This window comes from Lissotriton helveticus, chromosome 2_1, assembly GCF_964261635.1.
Source record: "Lissotriton helveticus chromosome 2_1, aLisHel1.1, whole genome shotgun sequence".
NCBI classification, from domain to species: Eukaryota; Metazoa; Chordata; class Amphibia; order Caudata; family Salamandridae; genus Lissotriton; species Lissotriton helveticus.
In genome coordinates, this window is record NC_136059.1 from 1,023,993,323 (window position 1) to 1,024,011,937 (window position 18,615).

The following is an 18,615-nucleotide window of genomic DNA, read 5'->3' on the forward strand; positions in this document are numbered from 1 at the left end:
TCTACCGGGACCGCACCACGCTGTGTGCACTAAGCACATACCGGAGTGCTAATCCTTTACCCTTGTGATTTCAGCTTGTGACTACAGGCACTGCCCCCTGGCGGGATCCATGTCGTAAAATTTAAAAAACGCAGTTGTAAGCATATAGCTAAGTTTTTAAGCCAATCACACCACTCTGCTGTAGGCACAGGGTTCAGTCATCACAGATAACAATACCAAAGCTTTCTTCTCCTCACATATTGCGATGCACACATGGGTGTACATTTTGTCACCACCTCATACGAAACATGGACCGAGCCGACACTGCGTGCGACAGACATGAGTGCATGCCTGTCTCTTGGTTTTTATAGTACATGTTCCATGTGTGTCATGACGATAATTGAGTTTTTGTCCCTTTTCCTTTACAGAATTCATAAAGAAACAGTAGGAGGATACAAATAGTTTCTCTCCAGCTTATCGCACCTTAGCGCATGCGCATTTTTTTCAACCCAGTCTTGGAAACCTCCCACTGACTGAGTCACGCACTTTCTTTATCCCTGGTCCTGACGAAAGCCAGCACAGGATATAGTCTGGCTGAAACATGTAGACCTGTATTTAGGATACTTGGCATAAAACATAATAGTCTACACGTAGCCGCCAATCTTTTTAACCCTGTCATAGGCCCCACTATTAAAGCTGCTTCCACTATCTGAACGGGACCCTATTGATAGTTTTAACATCACTAATCACTGCACCACTCACAACACACCAAAGAAACGGCTCCGCTGTAGTCCAGGCGTTAAAGCACACCAAGGGTGCACTCTGCACCTTGGGTGGGACCCGATGATGAAGCATGCCACAAACTAGGTTGGTGGGTGGGGGTTTTCTTAAGAAACCTATTGGTTTCCCAAACACAAACCGCAGGCTTTAGCTATGAGCCAGTTCTTCTTGATTACACGTTTATATGAGGAGGTCTTTATTCAACTACCACATTAATATAAGGTTCAGGGAAGTGCGATCACATTTCCATCATGTTGTCACTAAACAATTGAAGCAAGATTTATTCAGACACTGGCTTACATTATTCATGAATCCTTCACACAAAGATCCTTATTGATCTGTCTTTGAAACTGGTAATTTTGGGAGGTCAACGTATCATTCGCACCATCACCCTCCTCTCGAACTTCCCTCCTGCCAAGGAAAAGGAACCCTTGTTCTCAGGGTGTGCTTCCAGGTTGTGGAACCCCATTCCATCAGTCGTCTCTTGAGACCTTCATGTTAGAGATGAAAACTCTACTCTTCTAACAATTCCTCGCTCCCAGTAACTTTCTGCATAGAGCTTACTTATCAGAGCAACTACGGATTAGTGCATAATGGGACATTCTCTACCTTAGTTCTTTTCCGTCACTCAGGCTGGATTTGTTAGGACCATGGCCTTACGTATGCCTCCTTTCACCTATTGATTTGGGAGAAGTTTCTGTGCATAATATTGTACATCCTATGCATGTTTCCTTTTTTAATTGTTTGTCCTTTTCGCTCCCCTACTTGAACTGATGCGATTCACATTCTCTTCAGTTCAGTTGCATTTTGCATACAGTACATCATTCTTTCTAGTTATCTAATGTATGCTGCATATGATATGTTTTCTTTAGCTTTTGATCCCACAAAGCCGTGCACTCCTCTCCTCCTTGCTACCTGGCGAACAAACTGAAACTCTCTGGAGGCTCTAGACCATCACGTAATGCGGAAAATGTACTGCTTGAACCTCCCACTTTCAAGAAGGAAAGATTGATGGCCCAATCCTTTTCAGGCAACGCGGTGAGAATCTGGAACTCACTTCCGCCTCAGCTCCCGACCACCACCTCCCCCCAGGCCTTCAAAACTGACCTCAAAGTTCTCCTCCTTCAAAGACACTTCCAAATGTAATTCACACCTTCTCTATTATCTGAAGGAAGACCCTCCATTAAAGAGAATCCTTTTCTCCATGACTATGGAAGTGCCTTCCCAGTGTGTTCTACCAGTTATCGCATTATTATCCTTCTACCTGTGTTTGGTACTCGTTTGTAACATGCACACCTCACTTTTCTCTTGTAACACTGTCCCGGGGGTGCCGGGTTCGTAGGGGGGTCGACCTTCGGAGGAGGGGCTGGTGGCTCAAAGAGAAACACAGGTGCCTTAAGTAACGGTATCAAGGAGGGCTTTATTGGGATATACGTTTTCTTCATGAAACTCAAAAGTCTATAGTATCTGTACACGGAGCTCGTTCGCGGTGTCTTGTGGTCTGGGTAGTCTTCCAGGACACGTCTCTGCACTCGATGCTCGCGTTGTACCCAAAAGAAATAGAAAAGACGAGTTACGTCCTGTACTCAGTGGGGGGGGGCGATAAAGGGCCGGAGTGAGGATACACACCCAAGGTGTAGTGCTCAAGTAACCAAACGGGCTTGTTCAGGAGTGCTCGTGCTCAGGGGAAGGGTGTCGTGCGGGGTTTACACAGGTGGCTGCTTAAACCTCCCAACCCAACCCGTGACCCGGCCCCGTACCTCTCGTAGCCACGCTCCTCCCGTGGGCGCGTGGCAGGGCGAAGCGTCCAACCGGTGGCCTCCTGGCTTGTCGTTCCTGTTCTCCACACTTTCTCGTCCTCGTTCTGCTTCCACCTCCGCCGGGGAATCGCCGTCCGTCTTCAGGCTGGAACTTCCTGCTTTTGTCGTCATCAGGGGAGGAGTCGCGTAATCACACTCCTCGGCCTTAAAGGGACCACATATGTTTATCCCGTCTGACCATTCCGTCTCGATGTCTCCGGGACTCTCGTACCAGGTACTGGTCGGTGGCTGTGGGGAAAAGGAGCAGGGTGAAAGGGGGGTGGCGGACCACCAGTCGTTGTGTTCAACCGACTCTTGCTCGTCGGACCCGTGACATACCTCCTCCCCTGGCATCTCCCGTTTGGGGAGAGGGAATACACGGGAAAGGAAGTCCGCATTAGCATTGTCCTTTCCTTTTCGGTGTTTGATGGTAAACGAATACTGTTGCAAGGACAAAAACCACCTCAAAACCCGGGAGTTGAGGCTGCTATTCTGATGTATCCATTTCAGGGGGGCATGGTCTGTATGTAGGATGAATGGTTTGCCCTCCAGGTAGTACCTTAACTTATCCACGGCCCACTTTATAGCTAAGGCCTCCCTCTCAATGGTGGAGTATTTGCACTCCCTGGGAAACAGCTTCCTACTGACATACAGTATGGGATGTTCTACCCCCTCTTTGATTTGTGACAGGACTGCCCCTATACCCTGATTGGAAGCGTCAGTGGCAAGCACAAAGGGCTGGCTATGATCTGGTGACACTAGAACGGGAGCAGTAGTCATGGTCTTTTTCAGGAGTTGGAACGCCTGCAATGTGTCAGCAGATGGGTGACGGAATTCCTGATTCTTTGTGTCTTTTCGGAGCATATCGGTCAAGGGGGCAGCCAGCTCAGCAAATCCGGGAATGAATCTTCGATAGTATCCTACCAACCCAAGAAAAGCTCTTAGGTCTCTTTTGGAACTTGGGAATGGCACTGCAGCTATTGCTCTCACTTTTTCGCTCTGTGGGGCAATGGTGCCCTCTCCCAGTACGTATCCCAGGTAGTTCACACTCCGAAAAGCCGCTCGTGATTTCTTCGCGTTGATATGGAGTCCTGCTTTCCGAAGAGCTGAAAGGATTGTTTGTAAATGCCTGAGATGTTCGTCCCATTCCTGACTATAGATGACAATATCGTCTAAGTAAGCCGAACTGAACCCGTTGAAGGGTTGTAGAACCTTGTTCATCAAACGTTGAAACGTAGCCGGAGCTCCGTGCAGTCCGAACGGAAGAACGGTGAATTCAAAGGCTCCCTCGTCCGTCACAAAGGCCGTTTTCTTCCTATCCTCCTCACGAAGGGGGACCTGCCAATACCCCTTCGTGAGGTCGATGGTCGTGATATATTTTGCATCACCGATTTTCTCGATCAAATCATCGACCCTAGGAATAGGGTACGTATCGAAATGGGAGACTGCATTCAAGGCCCGGAAGTCCATACAGAACCTTTTGGTACCGTCCGGTTTGGGAATCATGACGATCGGTGAAGACCAATGGCTCTGGGAGGGTCGGATGACTCCCAATTGGAGCATGTCCTGGACTTCCTGTCGTACCGCTTCTTTCCGTGCTGCCGGTATCCGGTATGGTCTCTGTTTTACGATTTGTCCTGGAAGGGTTTCTATGCGGTGTTCCGCCAGATCTGTTCTTCCAGGCAAGTTGGAAAACACGTCTTCATATGGTTTCAAGGCCTCGGTTAACTCCCTCATTTCTTGTGGACTTAACTCCGGGTTCACTACCAGCTGTTCCAAAGTAGAAGAGTTTTTGTTGCCACCATCCCCCTGTCCGATGTAATGGCCTGCGCGGGGAACCGGTCCCAACCACTCCTTCAGCATGTTGATATGATACGTTTGGATTTTAGTAGGGGACAGACGTAGACGATAGGTGGTGTTTCCAATGGTCTCAACCACCTTATAGGGTCCTTGCCATTCGTTTTTATTCTTGTTGCCGATGGACGGTAACAACACGAGAGCCCACTTTCCCACATCCAAGGTTCTCAGCCTTTTTCCCTTATCGTAGGATTTCTTGTACCTCTCCTGTTGATGCTCCATAGAGGTATAGGCGAGTTCTCTGAGTTTACCTAGTCTAGTTCGTAGCTGAGTGGTGTATTCCAGCATACTCTTTTGATCCTGTGGCGTTTCGGTTTCCCACATCTCTTTGGTGATATCCAGGAGACTCCTGGGTAGTCTACCGTAGAGAAGTTCGAAGGACGAACATCCTAAACTGCTCTGCTTTTGTGCCCGTATGACATATAGGGCGATGGGTAGTAGCCGGTCCCATGTAGGTCCCTCTGCAGTCAGCATTTTCTTTAGGGTGTGTTTCAGCGTTTGATTGTACCTCTCCACTAAGCCGTCGGTTTGTGGATGATAAACCGACGTTTTCAGGTGTTTGATATCCAAAGAGGCACATACTTCTCTCATTAGTTTTGATGTAAACGGGGTCCCCTGATCAGTCAGTACTTCTTTGGGGAAGCCAACGCGTGAAAACAGTTCAATGAATTTCTCGGCAATGGACGAGGTGGTCGTATTTTTCAAGGGAAAGGCTTCCACGAATCGTGTAGCGTAATCTACTATCACCAAAGCATACAAAAACCCACGCCCTGTTTTGGGCAGGGGTCCGATTAGGTCCATGCCCACTCTCTCGAAGGGTACTCCTACTATGGGCATCCTTTGTAATGGGGCGGCCGGGGGTCGTTGGGTGTTTCGTCTTTGGCAAACTTCGCAATGAGCACAAAACTCTTGTACGTCTTTGTAGATCCCTGGCCAATAGAAATTTCTCAGGATACTGTCGGTGGTTTTCTCCCTGCCCGCATGTCCGGCTGTTAGGTGGGCATGCGCAAAAAAAGCACCTGTTCCCGAAAGGACTGGGGAACCAACAGTTGCAACTCTCCCTCGGACCTTGCTTGGCGGTACAATAACTCATTTCTTATCAAGAACCGGGGGTATATTAGGGTATCCTGACCTGCAGAATGATGGGCAGTTTCCCAGGCATGGACCGTGGTTCTGTCTTCCCCCTGAGCAAAACGAAAGCTCCTGTCTATTACCCATGGTTCGGGTGACAAGTAAGAGGGTATATACACCTTATTCTTGGGTCTAGACAAGTGCTCCCTGAAAAGAGATAGGAACTCAGGATTGTCTGTTCCCAGTATCATATCTTCAGGTAGGGAATCCACCACCCCTACCCGTACAGTACAGGGATCTCGGTCTGGTAGGGAGATAGTGATCAAAGCAACGGGGTATGGTTTTACGTCCCCGTGGACACATCTAATGTATACGGGATTCTGAGGGCTCGTCTGTTCAGAAGACACGAACCGTGTCTGTACAACGGATTGTCTACAACCTGAGTCTAACAGTGCTTTTAGTCTGTAACCATTCATCCACATACTCACGTAGAACGTGCTGCCCATTTCCGCTGAATACATCACGGTCCGGGGAAGATACCCGACTTCCATTGGTTCCTCAGTGCTCTTTCTTTTGGGACACATTCGGGCTATGTGGCCCCATTCGCCACACTCGAAGCACTGGGGACCTTTCGTCGCAGGGACCATTATTCCTGGAGTTTTGTACATTCTGGGCACCTCGGATGGAATTTTCGGTCTTTTCTCCATTTTCGAGGCAGTGATGGTCTTGGAAGATTTCTCCGGCTCCCACGAGGCGACTTTAGGCTGGGCCCTTGCGTACTGCGAAGCCATTTCTATTGCTTGCTCTACGGTCAGTCCTACGTGTTGTCTAAGCCACCGTTGTGTGGCATATGGCAGTGCCTCCATAAATTGCTCTAGGTAGATTTTGTTTAAGATGTCCTCTTTCGTGCACACGTCAGGGCGTAGCCATTTATCCGCTGCCATTTTTAACCTAAAGAACAAGGTTTTTGGGTTTTCCCCTTGAACCCCTTTTTCTTTTCTGAAGCGTACTCTGTAGGCCTCCTGATCCAGGCCTAGGTGATCAAGTATAACCATTTTAATGGTTACGTAGGGGGTTATCCCTAGAGGGTTAGCCGCTTGATACGCTGATTGAGCGTCAGCCGTAAGGAGGGGAGCCAGAAAGAACGGCCATTTGTCTTCGGGCCAGCTCATGGCCCGAGCCGCCCTCTCAAAATTCAAAAGAAAGGCGTCAGGGTCCTCGCCTGGCACATACTTCTGGAGTGCCATTCCTGGGGGGTGGGGGGTGTGTACCCGCACCTCGCCTGTAGTGGCCTGTGACACTGTGGGGAGAGCCTTGAAGCCTTCGACGTGAGCTGTTATAGTTTTCGTGAACATGTCTCTGTCGGCCTGGGCTATTGTTAACTGATTTTCCACAGCCCATTCCAGTTTCTCTTGCCCCTTAATGAGACGGTCGATAAGGGTCTCCATCGTAACCGTGCAGATGGATGGTGGAGGGGATCCCACTTCTGACACCAGTTGTCCCGGGGGTGCCGGGTTCGTAGGGGGGTCGAACTTCGGAGGAGGGGCTGGTGGCTCAAAGAGAAACACAGGTGCCTTAAGTAACGGTATGAAGGAGGGCTTTATTGGGATATACGTTTTCTTCATGAAACTCAAAAGTCTATAGTCTCTGTACACGGAGCTCGTTCGCGGTGTCTTGTGGTCTGGGTAGTCTTCCAGGACACGTCTCTGCACTCGATGCTCGCGTTGTACCCAAAAGAAATAGAAAAGACGAGTTACGTCCTGTACTCAGTGGGGGGGGGGCGATAAAGGGCCGGGAGTGAGGATACACACCCAAGGTGTAGTGCTCAAGTAACCAAACGGGCTTGTTCAGGAGTGCTCGTGCTCAGGGGAAGGGTGTCGTGCGGGGTTTACACAGGTGGCTGCTTAAACCTCCCAACCCAACCCGTGACCCGGCCCCGTACCTCTCGTAGCCACGCTCCTCCCGTGGGCGCGTGGCAGGGCGAAGCGTCCAACCGGTGGCCTCCTGGCTTGTCGTTCCTGTTCTCCACACTTTCTCGTCCTCGTTCTGCTTCCACCTCCGCCGGGGAATCGCCGTCCGTCTTCAGGCTGGAACTTCCTGCTTTTGTCGTCATCAGGGGAGGAGTCGCGTAATCACACTCCTCGGCCTTAAAGGGACCACACATGTTTATCCCGTCTGACCATTCCGTCTCGATGTCTCCGGGACTCTCGTACCAGGTACTGGTCGGTGGCTGTGGGGAAAAGGAGCAGGGTGAAAGGGGGGTGGCGGACCACCAGTCGTTGTGTTCAACCGACTCTTGCTCGTCGGACCCGTGACAAACACACTGTTTGCTACCTCTTCCATTTTGTTTGCTTTAGATACTTGCACAAGCTCCACCATTGCCTACTTAACGTTTGTTCTTGTGCTTGAGTGTCTGCCATGTATTGCAGTATTATACCTCTATTTGTACTTTGTATGCTTTTGTAACCTGCACACATGTCACTTTTTCCTCCTGTAATGCACCGTTTTCTACCTCTTGTATTTTGTTTGCTCACGATTGTCATTTTTGCCTCATGTAACTTAACGTTTACTTTTGTAATTTGTTAAATTGTAATGTTTCTCCTCATGTATCAGTTCTGTTCCTACTGTGAAGCGCTCTGACACCTTCGGGTAAAGTCCGCGCTATATAAAAACGCATTAAATAAATAAATAAATAAAGTGCTCTGTCAACCCTTAGAGTCCATAAAACCCTCAATAATTTTTTTTTAAAAACACATCAAACTCAGTGATATGGGTGGCAATAATGAAACGTGTATGGAAGCCATGAGACCTGTCATGTCTGTCAAACTAGCAGCAGGATGCGAATAGAAGCACTGTTAATGGAACCCACTTAATGGAACTCTGCTTTTGTATATAGAGATAACTCTAATCACTAGTATATGCAGTAGACCTTTGTACTCTCTACCATTCCTATGTGACTTAGAGTATATCCAGTCATATCCTTCCCTATGTATATAGAGATAACTCTAATCACTAGTATATGCAGTAGACCTTTGTACTCTCTACCAATCCTATGTGACTCTTAGAGTTTATCCATTTCCCTTCTCTATGTATATAGAGATAACTCTAATCACTAGTATATGCAGTAGACCTGTGTACTCTCTACCATTCCTATGTGACTCTTAGAGTATATCCAGTCATATGCATAAGCTGGCATTCCTGCCTACCAGTTGCGCCGCTTGCAACTCGTGCAAAATCAGGCAGCCAGGCTAATCTTCCGTCAGACCAAACATATGCACATCACCCCGCTACTAAAGAAACTTCATTGGTTGCCGGTGGCCAAGCGGTGTGTCTTCAAACTCGGCTGCACCATTTTCAAGGCGCAACATGATCAAGGCCCTGCTTTTGTTGCCTCCAGAATTTGCCGGTACGCTCCTTCCCGCGATCTGCGCTCCTCCCATCACAACCTCCTCACCACCCCCACAGTTAAACGCAAAAAACATGGTGGCCTCCGTTTTGCATTTCTGGCCCCCAGACTTTGGAACGCACTTCCGAGTGAACTCAGATTCTCTCCCAGTTACACCCTTTTTAGATGTTCACTCAAAACCCACCTTTTCCTGCAGGCCTTTGTGTAATTCCGCATCCTCCTTCTCCCTGTTGTCTCGAGCGCCATGAAACCACTTGGTGTCCGTGCGCTGAATAAATATTTTTAACATAACATATCCTTCCCTATGTATATAGAGATAACTCTAATCACTAGTATATGCAGTAGACCTCTGTACTCTCTACCATTCCTATGTGACTCTTAGAGTATATCCATTCGTATCCCTTCCCTACGTATATAGATAACTCTAATCACTAGTATATGCAGTTGACCTTTGTAGTCTTTACCATTCCTATGTGACTCTTAGAGTATATCCATTCGTATCCCTTCCCTATGTATATAGAGATAACTCTAATCACTAGTATACGAAGTAGACCATTGTACTCTCTACCATTCCTATGTGACTCTTAGAGTATATTCATTCGTATCCCTTCCCTATGTATATAGATATAACTCTAATCACTAGTATATGCAATAGACCTTTGTAGTCTCTACCATTCCTATGTGACTCTTAGAGTATGTCCATTCGTACCTCTTATTTCTGTTTGTATCTCTTCCGTGTGTGACCCTATATCTTGTACATTTGCAATTTTTTCTGTTTGTATCTTTTATGTAACACATGTAATCCTTAGTCCTTATGTTTTTCAACTGGTTCTTATGTAAAGCGCTCTGACACCTTCGGGTAAAGTTCGCGCTATATAAAATCGCATTAAATAAATAAAAAAATAAAAAACTGTCACACAACAAAGGGGCTATTCAAGTCAGTAAATGCTAGATATGCCACGTGTGCCAACGATAGGTACCATCCCGTATCCTACGGGCCCCGGCCTCACCAAGAACGGCTAAATTCCCAGCCTGAGACGCAGGATCAAATGCCAAAAGGGCCTAACCAGCTGTGAGCAGAGAACAGACAGCACCAGGGTCGCACCGTCACTCAAAACTATCATTTTAGGCAGTTCCGCGTTGCTAACACTTCCTTCCCTATCACCCACCCCGCCCCACTGTCGCGCCTGAAGGAGCAGCAGCAACCTAGCCTGACTAAAAGAAGCTTCTGCTGAGCTGCACTACCACGCTCCACCATGGGCGGCCCCCGCCGACTGTAAGAATACAGGCCGCCGGTCGAAGGTACCTGTGGACTCCACAGCCAATCAGTACTTCGGATTATTTTAGAGCACACTGTGATTGGCTCAAGGCCCACAATGCTCCAATCAGAGGTCCTTTTACACATCGTCAACACAGCCCACTTCTAGAGGACGCACCGAATTTGTCCAGTCGTGGGATTGGTTGTTATGTGACGCTAAAGTCCTAAATTACAGACGAATTATATCAGTTAAAAGAACAGCGACCTACAACGGATATGAGGCTGTGCAGACGGACGGTCCATGTAAGTAGAGTGCAGGTAGCCCACATAATGTAGTGTCAATCGCTATGTTGTGTTTTTGGGGATCTATTCCCGAGCATGGCTTTCTAGTTCAAGCTGCCGCACCTCTGTTGTATCGAGGCTGCTTTATCTTTTGTATTCTAGAGATAATAACAATAACAGCACCTTGTTTTTATGTGGCCCTTCGCGTCACTCTTCAGCAGTTTGTAAGCACTGTAAGTCCCTGGTGTCAATGTTACATAATTTACCGTACTCGTGTTGGGGACCCTTGTTTCTGCTCCAATCGCCTAGAGCTGTAATCGTAGACCCGGTGGCAGTGTAGGGATGCAGTCTCGAATATAGTACTTTGCTGGCGTTTGGCCGTAGCGAGGTCACGCTTGCTTTTTATCTATATGAACTCGTTGTTTCTGCTTCATGAAAATCTATCTGTTTTAACATTGAGAGCTTGCTGTGGCTCGCTTTATGGACCGCACGAAAGCAACAGCTAGAGGTCTCGCTTGAACTGGTTTGGTGATGATGTGGCTTAGACTTGTTGGCAGCTAAGGTGTGTGCCTCTCCAAGTGAAGGCATGGAGATCTTGTTTCGTTTGCTCCACTCTGCACTGCAAATGTATAAGATGATCAACATTCACTTGATTTAAATTTCTTTTCTTATGGATCATATAAGTATACCTATAAATTATATTCTGCGTCACAGCTGTGAAGCACGCAGTACATATTTCCAACTTTTCATATTTTGCTGCTCGTGATAAAATGTTTTATTCAGTCACAGCATGTCATTAAATTACTTTTTGGAGAGGTCTATTGTGCTGTCACATGACACCACTCGAAGAGTTTAAAAGAGTTGCCACTAGTGTGATCACAGTGCAGTTTGGTATACGTAATCTTCACAATTGTATTTTTGTCTTTGTTGCGTGGAATTGAGATAAGGGATCTACTGCCATGTTTCGCATTATTTTCTGATCACCATAGGAACTCGTAGTTCATTTTTCTAATTATGTTGCTATGCTCCTTCATCATTCAATCGGATGTGCGTGTGAAAGCGACTACTTAAAGACATTGGTTCGGTTGGTACGCCCTACTTCAGGGTTAAGTAGAACGGGTCTTATGACTTTAAATGGGTCCTTATATTCATGTCCTTAACTTTACAGGCAAAATCACAATCGGATTTTTCAACCACGACTTGAAAAAACCTAAATTAATCTATGTAAACAATGCAGTCAGTCCCTGTTTACATTTCACATGTTTTACTGCTTCTTGTTTTCCCTTAGTGTGTTTTGCTATTCCCCAGAAGTTATGTTTTCATAGTTATCTCATGCAACATATAATTTTTGTGTAATGCATACTGTGAACTAACTGCGTTGTAGGTGGGTGCTCATGACTGAGCTTGATTGGGAGCTCTGGTGTTGAGACAAGAGGTGGGGCATATCAGTTGATGGCCTGGTACTTTCCTGCCTCAGTGAACCACACAACTGATCATTTCTAATAAAGACCCTTCAAACATTGGTAAACTATATTCATCATATATGACATTACTCCTGTGAATGTGCAATTAGTAGATGATTGACTTAGGCTTTTTATTTTTTATTTTCCAGCTGAAACTAAGTTAGTTAATTTATTTGAACTGTACCCATAGAATCACTAATTCTGTGCATTGGAACGCTTCAGTTTTAAGTTATAGTGGGAGAAGGATACTGTGTCAATGATGACTTGTCACCAGCAGGATGGAGTGTCATTTAAAGGTGCGACTGACTTAAGCAGTAAAGTAAAGGGCAACAGCATCCAAAGTGGGAGCAAACTGTTTACGATTGGGAGATTTTTAGATTGTTAAATAATGTGGCAACCCGTTTGCTCTTACTAGGTTAAAAACGGAGAACTTGACCACTAATAAAGATTGGCCCTGCCTGATTACCTTATTGAGTTCTTTGACCCGATTTAGTTTCAAGCTCTCTTTGATCATACTTTAGTAGAATATCCTGCCATCAGTCTTGTTTTTTGTATTTGTTTACTGATTTTGCCCCAGCCCTTCTGCTGAAAGTGGGTTACTGCCCTTTCTGTCAAACTGAACTCCTTTGTGTTCCTACTGGAAAGTTCTTTCATGATTCCTTTTCTAAAACCAAACTATCATACTATCTCTGGAACATGCGGTCTCCTTTCACTGGTGTATTTTTATGTTGTGTATTGCACATGCTATGCCCTAGGTCCTTTGTACTCCATACTTCGCATCTTTAAACATCTTGCATCTCTTGATACAATGTGTTGGTGCATGCCAAATCTCCTCTTGTTACCTCTTCTGCACAGTTTGAAATGTAGGGGTGTATTCTGAAGGTAGATGTCTCCAGAACTGTTCACCATAATTCCAACTAAGCCATAAGCAATTATTGCCACAGTGGTGAAAAACAAATTCACTTCTTCTGATTCTAAAAACATGTGCCTAAACTCCTTGCATTCCTTTCCACAATATTTGGAAATACAGAGGGTATTTTATCAGCTTCACTAGGGCTCCCAGTACCACCCCAGCCTCTAGCTTATACCCTCGTCCTTGATTTCACTCTCTAAAATATGCTCTTTAATTTGTACTTATCCAATCCTTGATATGGAAACACATAAACATAGTGGTCGCTACACAATCCTAGAGTAGCATCTTTGCTTCTAAAAGGTGCTGGTGCTATCTCATAATAAATATTGCACTCCTGCTGAGAAGTGCTGGCATTCTTCTTTACAGATTAAGGAAGCACTGGTACTCCGTGCCTGACAGAATCTGCCAATGTAAAGCGCTGCATTGTGTACTAGATGGCACCTCTCCAAACAATCTTCGTGTCTTTTCCAGTCCTGCTTCCAGATTATTCACTAGTGTGGCATTGTTTGCTAATAATTTGTAGCTGCAGCCTTCATATAATAATATTATTAGTGCAGGAAATGAGGGACATCCAGGCCAGCCCCAGGGGAATATGCGGATTTTCTTCTGGTACTATTTGCAGAAACTGGGGCTTTTCTTCTGTAGCACCTGCACGTGGTCTGATTCCATTGGGGCCGCCACTCACAAGGAGTACGCAGGGTTTCTTATTTTTTTTTTTGCTGGGTACAACAGAAAGGCCTTTCTCATATGGCCCTCAGCCCTCCTTTTGTGGAAGTCTTATCCTGGTTGGATGCTGTCTGGAGCCTAACACCTAGATGCCAATGCAATGGAGGGAAAGAAAGACACTCCACTTGTTATTACTTCACAAGTGCTTAAGAGAAGCTACAATTTGGATGCAAGTTTTTGTTTTCGTTCACCCGCCCCCTCATGTGATGTAGCAATATTAGCAGGTTTGGGACTTATGAACTGCAGGGAACAAATGTAGTAGTATTATTATTTGAATTTGTAATGCGCACAGCTACCCCAAGGGGTTTCCCGGCCTCATCAGGTAGGGGGATTCCTAAGTTCAACAGGCTAAAGGAGCCACGTTCCTCTGCGAAAAGCAAGACGAGACGCACAGCTACACAGTGACTCGAGAAGGGAATTCTGAAGTTTTGGTCCTAAATATGTAAAGGAGCACCCTTTCTTACGAGTCAAGCGGAACCTAAGCACACTAAACAAGGTGGGATTCATAGAACTCAGAGACCGAGAAGGATGATGGGATGACACCAAATCCTGAGTTTCTGCTATACCCATGAACATATAGCTTAAAGCTTTGAACTTGTTGTGGGTAGGAATCGTGAGCTAGTGAATCTCGCAAAGAAGGTTGGAGGCTGAAGACGTCTGTGATAGCTGGTAGAGTAACTTTGCAGCTGTGTTCTGCACTTGTTGCAGCCAGGGGGTTGTAGCTTTATCAACTCCCAGATATAGCACACTGCCATAGTCCAATCTGGGTATAATTAAAGCCTGGATGACAGTCTTTTGAGCGGGAGTAGGGATCATCCAAATGATATTTTTTAGCTATGTAAGTACCGTAAAACAAGTGGCAGTCACCATAGCCACTTGATGCTTCATAGTTTGTCATCCAGGAGGAATCCCTGATTTTAACATTCTAAGATGGAGTGGGCAGAGTCCCTAGAGAGTCGGGCCAGTGAAATGAGCCCAAGAGAGAAGCGTTTCTCCCCCCAAACATGACCTGAGCTTTGTCGCCATTGAGCCTGAGATCTGTGATCATCCCTAAATTTAGACTGAGAATGGTGAATAAAATTCTGAGATTCCACCAACGAAGGGAGCTGACTATTGATATGTTTTTTCCAAAATTTTGGAAAAGATGAGAAGTATAGATGGGACGAAAGTTGAACATATTGGCCGGGTCCAGATAGGGTTTTTTTCCAGGAGAGGAAGGATCATAGCATTGTTTCAATTTCTGGGGAACCAGCTGCTCGCTGAGACGGGTATTGAGAAGATCCCTTAACATGGATAACAAGTTAGAATCAAGTTGCCTTATCATGTTAGGTGGCAAGGTATGCAAAGGAGAGCCTGATTTAATAGATTGCAAGATGGTATGGAAAGTCCGTGTCCAAAAAGAAACATGTCCGTAGTTTTGGTGTCATGTCAGCATTTATCGTAATGCCGTATCGGCCTGCATGAATAGATTTCAGAATGTCAGTCAGCCACGGTGTCACTTAGTTGGTCTCCATGTGTGCAATCTAGAGGCAGTTGAGAGAAATTTCCCTTCTTTTTGGTTAAAGAAAAGGGCTAGCTCCTCGCATTGCGTTGTAGAAAGTGAGGGTGTGGGAGGCAAATTACAGGGGTTCTATAGTTCTTTGACCACCCTGTATCACTGTGACAAAAGTAGTAACCTACTGACCTAGCTACATAAAACACAAATCTGCATGTTACACTTGGTGCTTTGCATTAGCCATATTATCTCTCTAGGCTACTGTAGGATGAGTCAAAACTGTGACTGGACAAAACGCCGACCTCTCCAGCAAGTGCGTTAACTACCAGTTATCTTTCTGTTACTATCCCCCCCCATGAAAAATGCTGGGTACGCAAAGATCTCTGCACCAGGTGCATTATTTCTATTAGATATTTTAAAATTCAGCCCTTTAGGACCACGTAACCATTACAGATTTACTTTCGCATTTGTCCTTGGTGCCAATTTCTTTAACGCAGAGTTCTTAAAAAAAAGAAATATATATATTTGCTACTGTCAAATTCCGTTTTTTATGTCTCTGCTCGTGACATCACCTCCTTCATGTTGCCACGCGTTTGCGACCAATTTATGGGAGCCCGGAGTAAATAGTGTTTCAATTTCTAATACAATTTTTTGTATAATATTTGGTATCCATGGAATGTGTGTCCAAGGTTTGGATGCAAGTGTTTTACTGTTGTTACTGGTACTATCCTCTTGCGAGTCTTGCCGCGTTGAGAGCTTTTTTTACCCTGAATAGAGCCGGCCCAGGTTTGAAGGTGGCAGTAACATTCTTCTCTCACGCGCCCTAAAGATTAGATGTCACTGTGGTTTCGTGGTATGCTCTGTAAGAGGCGAGGTCTGTGTTGCCTTAAATAAAATATAATGTGCACTCAGTTCGGACATCCGAGCATTCCAACCTTTTTGGTATTTTTCTGTTTAAAAAAAAAAAATGTTTAGACTAGCTTGTAAAAGAGATCAGACAGTTTTGCACGCCATTGTGCTTATTCACTTTTATCACGTACTGTGTTAAGAGGGCTTTATTTTGAGAAGAGCCTGACGGTTGAGTGTACACAATAAAAAAAGCTGTTTCTGTTAAAGTATACCCGACATTTACTGCAGGAATGATACGGGTGGAGGAGATAAACCGGTTAGTAAATTTTGGCGACTCTGATAATCCTGTATGTGCCTCAGCCAGGACATTGTTCTGATGTTCCCTTTGGTTTACAGCGAACAATAAAATGGTAACTCAAAGCGAGTTAAAGATATACTAATCTTGTCAGCAAGCACCAATCGCCCACTGACCCTGCAGACATTTCTAGGTGATTGATGCAGACTAACTGCGCAAAAGTGCAACTCTTGTAGTACCACAAAGCTGAATTTAACATCCGTAGTTGCCAAGTAAGCTTTTATCTTGTGTCTCTATTCAACCAATAGTGCTTTACGTTCAGGTGCTTTTTCTCTTTTTTTGTTTCAAAGCTTTGTTCCATACTTCTAAAGATTTACTGTTGTTTCAAAAGTGTTAAAAAAAAGGCACTGGAATCGAGAGGGTGGAGTGGGAATAGAAATAGCGGAGTCATGTTGTTGGTATGGAGGCTCTACTCTGGTGAGGTGCTGGGCCAATCGTGCATCATAGCAACAGTTTCTCTGTCGGGGTTCTCGATTTGGGTTAATAACCTTTCTTTAAGTCTCAAGAAATCTTCAAGTCCAAGTTGTGGGTGGTGGGAATATTCCTAGGAAAGAACCTTGGAGATAAATGGTCCTTCCTTCAAACATTTTGTATTTTGGCAGGTCAGGTGGCAAGCTTTTTAATGGATGGTGATCTCTGGTATGTGGGTGTTTTTTTTGTTTTTTTTTGCAAGTCCTTGTGTTGGTGATCCAGGTGTCGCCTATTCAAACGTCCTGGTGGACAATGTAAAAATGTGAACACTGCTTACCTTTATCGATAGCCTGTGCAGGGCCTTCAAAGCTAGGACCAAGTGGCTCAGGGAGCCACATTGTGAGGCTGGGGAATGTGTCATGGTAGTGAGGCTTAACTCATTTGCTGATTGACTTAACCGAGAGTCCTCATTAAATGTCTTTGTAGGAGTCCACTCTGGATGGAGTTGCCACAAGGAACATTGCAATCTGGTGAGTGAGGTTGTGTGAGAGATTAATGCCCCATAGATCATGCAGCTGGTGGAAGATTCACTTATTTGTCTTGTTGACCTTGATAATGGAGGTCCAATTAGAGTAAAATGTAACTCATAGGTGTACTTGCTGTACATATTTATTTAGTTTCTTGAATGAGTGGGGGCAGGCGTTTTGTTTTGGTTCATCTAGATTTAGTTCCTCATGAGGCAAGTGCCAGTGTGGTTTCCGTCACAGGAGACTTCCTGGAACTTAAGGTCTATGCAAGTGTCCTCTGCTTGTAAGTGAAACTGAATATAACAGTCTAGTATCTTGACCAATGGGAACAGATACTGTAGGAAAGTGGATATTATGTAGTGATGCTGGTTAGGCTTCACTGTGTGTGATGCTGGTTAGGCTTCACTGTGTAACACTCACAATCCCCCTTGGATTCACAATAATAAATTTTTTGCTCCGTCCTGGTAGCGTGGCAAAGAGTAGTCAGCTGTTACTAGAGGAACATGTGTTAAACATTTCAGAGTATTAAAATGGACGAAAAGTAATTGACACAACTCGAAAGCAATCCAACACTAATTTATCAGGATAAAGCTGATTTTTATATAAATGTAGACACCCAAACGAAAACAATCTGATAAATATAACGGAAGTTATGGATTTTAGAAGGAAAAATAAATCAGTGCAATTCAGTACTGCAGAACTTCTGCATTGTGGTCAATGGTAAAAGGCACTTGTGACAATCTGTCCTTTGCAGGTCGAGTTTTGTGGAACCTACTGGAGGTTAAATTGTGCAGGTCCCAGGCCATGACAGTCAGTTTGTTTTTACCTGGCTCGTAGGACCTGGCTGCAGTGTTGCTCTGGGTGTCCCTGGTGCTGAAGAAAGAGCCACGGAGGAGCTGGTTTTATCGCTTACGTGGTGCTGGTAAGGAAACTGGTGCAAAAAGTCTACAACAGGACCACTGGTGTAGTTTGGTTGAAGGTGCTGCGGAGTTCCCTCTGATTGTAGTGTAGAGTGTGGTTGCCGGACTGGTCACTAACAAGCCTTGTCAGCAGTAAGGTCAGTTAGAAGTTGTTTCAATGTTTGGGGGAAAGTTGTAGCCACCTGAAACTTGCTGGAGGTCAGGACTATTCAGGTAATAGAGGATGATGTGGAGGGGTAGGTGTCGGGGATCGCCTTCTGAGTCTAGTTCTCCAAAAGTGATACAAGCCATTTTATGACAGTGCTTGTGATACTGTACCAGGTGAGGAAAGCTCCAATAGACAGTACGAGGGCACATGCACGGCTTAAGCCACGGAAGCAAATATTTCTTTCCTTATGTTGATAGTATAGTCTCCTTTACCCTTTCAAAGTATGGATGTAATACTCGCACCATGCAACATGTAATGTGCTAAAATGTTGGTAAAAGATCAAGGTTTTGTTCATGGCATGAACAGACTTGTCAGT

The 18,615-nt window shown here is 45.3% G+C and overlaps 1 protein-coding gene across 2 annotated transcripts in view; it reads left to right on the forward strand.

Moving 5' to 3' along the window:
• Window positions 1-10,311: 10,311 nt before the first annotated feature.
• GOLM1 (golgi membrane protein 1) overlaps window positions 10,312-18,615 on the forward strand; it is a 723,783-nt gene continuing 715,479 nt past the window's right edge. Inside the window, exon 1 of one of the 2 annotated variants that reach the window (XM_078675795.1) lies at window positions 10,312-10,453. The gene's annotated coding sequence lies outside the window, so the exon portion shown is untranslated. The remainder of the gene's footprint in view (window positions 10,454-18,615) is intronic. The other variant, XM_078675793.1, reaches the window with a different exon arrangement.